Source organism: Panulirus ornatus, chromosome 58 (genome assembly GCF_036320965.1).
Source record: "Panulirus ornatus isolate Po-2019 chromosome 58, ASM3632096v1, whole genome shotgun sequence".
Taxonomy (NCBI): Eukaryota; Metazoa; Arthropoda; class Malacostraca; order Decapoda; family Palinuridae; genus Panulirus; species Panulirus ornatus.
Genome location: NC_092281.1, coordinates 571,109 through 577,574, shown reverse-complemented (window position 1 = coordinate 577,574; position 6,466 = coordinate 571,109). Strand labels below are relative to the sequence as shown.

The 6,466-nt window shown below is 37.6% G+C and overlaps 1 protein-coding gene across 11 annotated transcripts in view; it reads left to right on the top strand.

The window, feature by feature from the left end:
- Positions 1-3,179: 3,179 nt before the first annotated feature.
- The window catches only part of Nup54 (nuclear pore complex protein Nup54), a 222,087-nt gene continuing 218,800 nt past the window's right edge, over positions 3,180-6,466 (top strand). For all 11 annotated transcript variants that reach the window (XM_071695765.1, XM_071695763.1, XM_071695759.1 and 8 more), the window contains exon 1: positions 3,180-3,329. The gene's annotated coding sequence lies outside the window, so the exon portion shown is untranslated. The remainder of the gene's footprint in view (positions 3,330-6,466) is intronic.

Genomic DNA, 6,466 nt, shown 5'->3' with positions numbered 1-6,466 from the left:
AACGTACAACCACAGTGTTGGTTCTAATTCCATTTGATAGAGAAAAAGATAAAAATCAAATAGTGAGATTGAAATAAACACAAATAAATCTTTACCATTTTGTCATAGTAATAAGAATTATTTGAGTCTATTATTTTGGTCATGGGGAAAAGTTTTTAGGTGTCAAACATGACATATCGCAACAACATTGCCCTCACCACTGAGTCATCCTGTGCTTCCCGAGAAACTGCAGCATAATGATAATAATAATAATAATAATAATAATAATAATAATAATAATAATAATAATAATAATAATAAAACAATAATAATGATAATGATAATAATAACTTGAAGATTCGCCACCAACGTTTCTTTACGCCAGGTGACGACATTAGGTTAGCTTTGAAGATTTAACTTTTCCAAATTTAGCAGAGAAAATCGTTGTGGGGTGCGGTTCTCAACATGATAATGAGAATGATATTGTTAAACTTAACTTTTCGTTTGAACACTATTAAGACAATTTGTTATGACTAATTCTGACTTGTATCCAAAATGTCTTCAAATCATGTATATGCCGTCAGTATTTTCAGTTGATTGCAAAACTTTTCTCGAGTATTTTCATAGATAATATGTAATAGTTAAAAAAAATGATAAAGTTAACCATGAAGGCAGTACATTCACGCTTATTCTTAGTAAATACATAGGATTTCCCCATATATTTCAGTTACGATGACCAGACATCAGTAAAATAGGAAAATGGTATCACTAATGGACCTCGCCTTAGGGAAGCCATTATATAAGATTCAGGATGTTTAAGGATGTGGCAGTTGAGGAAGAATTCAAATACTTTGGAAACAGTAGATATCAAAGCAACAGGACGGTAGTTTGAGGGGTTAGAAGCTAGGTCACCCTTCCTCGGCATGAGATGTATTAACGCATGCTTCTGAGAAGGAAAAAAATTGGTTTTTAAACAGAAACGGAACAGACGAGTAAGCACAAGTTCAAATTGAAAGGCACAGTATTTCTGCATGCAGGCATGGGTGCCACCTGGGCCATAATCCTTGCTTGTGTCCAGAAAGAGAAGTGTTTTTCAGACGGGCCGAAGAGATTACGGGCAGAGTCATCCAAGCTGGGAGAAACGGGAACCAAAGAAAGTTGCTTTGTCTACAAGGGGAGAGACAGCCATAGTACCGTCGTCAGAACGGAAAAGTGAAGGAAAGGCAGAGTGACACATGTTGTCAAGAGACGCCCTTAGCTAAAGACCAGCAAAACCTATCAGTGGATGACCAGGAGACATGATCACACTTCCTTTGAATCAAGGAACACTTGCTTCACGGTTAACGTGCTTGCAATGATTATGGCCAGTGATAATTGCTGGATGTGAGGCTGAGGAAGGAGAGGTTTTCCAAGCCCGATATGCATGATCCCTTGCCTGAATGGCCTCAGAACAGGAATGACTGAATAATGGTCTGGAGGAAGAGGTCGTCTTTTATTCCCGCAACAACAACCTCTGCTTTGTGTCTGGCGGAGACACAAAGCATCATCACATAAGAGAGTAATATACCTAAGGAAAGCCAGAAAAAACTTTTCATAGTTACTCCAGTCAGGTTTGTTGAGATGCCAATATTTACGGGAGGGGAAGGTGCCGCTAGATTAGATACATTAATGGGAGTTTGATCAGATGAACCAATGGAAGCTATTAATATAGTGTAGTTACAGCGGGATCGACTGGAGGTGAATAACAGATTCAGAATATTAGGAGAGTGGTCACAGAGGTCAGGAATATATGTATGGTAGGAGATTATTTGTAATAGAAGACTAGATTACTAAAAATGGAGGATTTGAGGGTTCCCCCACCTCGCTCCCTCCCCCATTTGTATGGGAGGAATTCAACCATCTCCTATGGTGAATGTTGAAATCCCCGAGGCAAAGAATCAGCTTGTGAGTGAGATGGTGAGTCTTAAAGAGGGAATTTAGATAGTCCAAGAAATATATACCATTTGTAGAATTAGGAGAGAAATAGGCGAAACGAAAAATGTAGTAGTTGGGAGGCAGACCCTGAGCCATATAATATCAAAGTTTGGGGAGGGTCCTTGCAGCATGCAACAAGGTTGATGATGATGGAATGAGCACACACCACCTGTCAACCGGAATTGTGAGTGGAGATGTACACATGGAGATGTACAGATGGTGAAATTTCATCAGGTCCATGAGCCTTATATGATTCAAGACCCTTAATGGCTGTTCTTGATATTTTAATGTTTTCTGTAACCTCCTCCCTTTTCCATCTCAGTAGTGCTAGGGTTATAGTGTCTTCCAATGTGCAAGCATTTATGAACTTGTTTCTCACATGCCTTACGTCATTAAAAAAAATGTTCTCATAAATCCCTTACCTTGCTTAGCTGTTCTTTAACTGAATTCTGATGAATTGATGGGAAATGTTCGTATTCTCTCACATCTTGTCCACAATATAATTTTCAACCTACCTAACCCTAAAGTAGCGCCGTGTATATCCATGTGGGAGATATTGAGAATAAAACCTGGGAGAGGGTTAAATACGGTGAAGATATGTGGGGAGAGAGTAATTGTGGAATCATCCACTTTATACTTGGAGAAAAATGTGGTACTGAAAATGATATATGAGAGTTAGGTATATAATACGAAGTATGGTTATAGGTGATGATATAGGCAGGTAAGCAAGGCATGAAGTTCGGAAGGTTAGTCGTGTCCCTAATGTCAAGTTGCTGTCTTGACGGCAACTGACTTAGACAACAGCAAGAGGCAAGAAGTAATGCTATGGTGATTGTCAAATATTACACAACAAATTGACTTATACATTTGTTGCATTAATCTTGAAAGTTGATGGTAGGAGAAATGACATTCACTATTCTTAATGGTATTAAAAGAAAAATAATTTTTTCTCCGATAGGCAGTTCAACCCATGGATTAGTAAGACAAAATAGTTAACACTAAAGAAGATATGTATTTCAAGGTTGCCTCTGTAAATACTCCACGTTTGATCATGACATTTGAAAGCATTACCTTTATGCCGGACGATTTTGATTTAGTATTTATAATGTAAAGACCACAGATGGTATCTTGAAATTAAAATAGAACAATATTCCCTTTGCACAGTGTTCCTTGTTATTGATTCTCAATATATTATTTGTGCATAAGAAATGTCAGACAATAGTTTTTCTTCTGCATCAGCTGTCTTCATGTTGTGGTGTAAACAAAACTTGAACACAGGCAGTCAGGCAGCGGTGGTTGGGTCGTCACATGTTGTGGTGCACCATCACCTCCTCTCCTGCTGCTGCTCATCTGGGCTGACCTGATCATCGTCAAATGTAAGAGGATGTATTGTAATAATTATTGATTTAAGGAAACTTAAATTTCTGTCAGCCGTACTGTAGTAATACAATTATTCATCCTAGAAGGTATAGTTGATGATTTGGGTTAAGTACATCATTGTTTAACATCTGATAAATGTTCTCCAAATTACTTTTGATATCTGTTGCCACGGTACATATTAGGAGGCTTTACACCGGTGAAGCACAGGTACAATGTCCAGTATGTAATGTGGGGAATGATGATACAATATCCTTACCCAAACAAACCAGCAAACTTGAGGAGAGGAATAATTACTTTCTCCTATATTTTGTAGACTGAGATTTATTGATATTAAATCAAGCAATAGCGTACTTATTTGATGAGGAACCATCAAATCCTTTTGAATTCACGGCAAAGACCAGCAGAACATTATATACTGTAGCTTTGAGAAACTGTGGTAAACAAAGTGTTGAATGACCTAAATGTATACAAAGCTTTGGGAGCTGATAATATTTATCCTGGAATTCTTTTAGAAGCAGCAAGTGAACTGAAGCAACCACACAATATTGTGTAACAATTTACAAATAGAAAGATGCATTCCTGAAGATTGGAAGAATGCCGTAGTAAAAACAGTAGATAAGAAAGATGGAAAAAAACAAAAATTACTGGCCATTATCTTTATCTTCCCAAATCATTAGAATACTAGAAAAGAATTATGAATGAATCAGTTATAGATCACTTGGAAATGAATGGAATGATAACTAAATGCTAACATAGATTTATAACGCGAAGGTAAGGCTTCACAAATATGTTAGAAGTGCTTGAAGACTGGACAAGTATGTTTGGTAGTAGTGATGAACCCTTTGTGATAGTGTGTATATGGACTTTAAGAAAGTGCTTGATAGTTTACCATGCCAAAGACTATTATAGATCCAATAGATTTGGATTTAGTGGGAATGTATTAAACTGGATTGAATTTTTAGCCAACAGAAAACAGAGTGTATCGGTAAACTGAGGTATGTGGAAAGTGGAGTATCTCGGAGATCAGTCCTGGGGCTAGTTTTATTCCTGATATTTGTAAATTATCTCCCAAATGATACAGAATCAATGTGTAAGTTATTCACTGATGAAAATTTACAATAGAACTGACAGAGAAGGTACCCTTCAGGATGATCTATCATGACTAATGACTTTACCAATTACATGGAAATTGATTTTTGATTCAGATAAATGTAAGGTTATGCATTTTGGTTATGGTAATAAACAAACAGCTTATGAGATGTCTGGTAAAAACTCAGTGGCTGTTAATCAAGATCAGGGAGTACTGATTGTGGATATGGAAGTTATAAACCACATTTTAGATGTAATTATAAAAGACATCAAATGGTGGGATTAAAAAAACACTTGTTCAACAATATGTACTTGAAGTCATTCTTAGTGCTGTTTAAAAGTTATGTGAGACCACATTTGGAGTGAGCTATTTAGCCTTGGTCACTTTATTTAAGGAAATAGATGCTTTAGAGAAAGTTCACTTAAGAGATGCTAAAATAGTTCCATAATTAAGAAACCCGTCTTTGGGGGAATATTGAATCGACTCAAATGAACCACTTTGGAGGAGAGGAGAAAGAGGGGTAACTTTATGGAAACAAATTTATGAAAGGAATAGAAAGCATTGATAGCTCAAAGATCTTTTAAGAAAATAGGAATATGTTAAGAGGTAAAGGTTACATGATCTTTATGAAATAAAGCATTAAATTTAACTTTAGAAAATACTGCTTCTCACAGAGAATGGTGGACTCCTGGAATGGATTACCAAATGAAATTAATTTGACCACATTAAGCTAGTTTAAGGAGAAGTACAATTCTCACTTGACTGTAAAATTATTCCAGAATGAGACAAGCATAGAGGCGAGCATGAAAAGCACCGATAGTTACTCGCTGAAAATCCAGAATCTGAAACTTTTTAAGTGGCCACATGACGTTACATATGGAAAATTCCACACCTGACCTCACTTGCCCATGCTGGACTCTGATGCTCTGTTGGCGCCACTTTGATACAAATAATAGTTGCTGCCAGACCTATATGCTTTACTCACTGTTTTTAGCTTATTCTCCTCGTGAATAATTGTAAGAAAATGATTTTAAAGATGTTGTATGCATTACCCACAGGCTATGTGTATAAGTTGTATATGAAATATAAATGGATTTTGTGCTTAGACTGGGTCCCATTATTCCATTATCTATTATCCATCATGGCTTGGAAAACAGGATGGTATGGAAACAAACAGGTCAGAGGTGAGACATACCTCAATGTTTTGACTGTTCAACCATCTTCCTCAGGTAAGACTGATTCCAGCATTTGGCAGGACCATATTCCCGTGCAAGTGATCACCTGGTCGTATGCTTTGGCATGTTGCTTTCTGATTGGATTGCTTGTCCTGCTGCCTCCGCCCATTCACTGCAATCTCCGCTTACTGACATAACCAGCAGATGAACCCAGACCTTGTATTAACATTTTTCGTAATCCCTTCCTCAAGGTAAGCTTTCACACTGTCACTAAACGGTCATCACCAAGGCAGCTATAGGTAAGTGACAAACCGTTTAGTGATAGTATGAAAGCTTACCTAGAGGAAGGGATAAGAACAACATAAACACAAGGCCAGAGTTCATCTGCTGGTCATGTCAGGCAGCAGAGATCACTGTGAATGGGTGGAGGCAGCAGGACAAGCTGTCCAATCAGAGGGTAACACACCAAGACGTCCAACCAGGTGACCATCACTTGCCGGGGAACACAGTCTTGCCGAATGCTGGAATCAGTATCTCCTGAGGAAGACAGTTGAATGGTCGAAATGTTGAGGCATGACTCAGCTCTAATCCATTTGTTTCTATATCATCATGTTTTCCACATGTTGCATTACGTTCCTATGAGTCCATGTGAAATATTCCAAAATCCCCCCAAAAATCCAAAATCTGAAACACTTCTGGTCCTAGGCATTTTGGATAAGGAATACTCCACCCATACTAGTCTCACTCATTTATGCTGTTAAATTAAGTAAAAGATGGAGATTCATCCAATATGGTGGATGGGACTTCTAGGGATTTTTTTTTTTTTTTTTTGCCGCTGTCTCCCACGTTTGCGAGGTAGCGCAAGGAA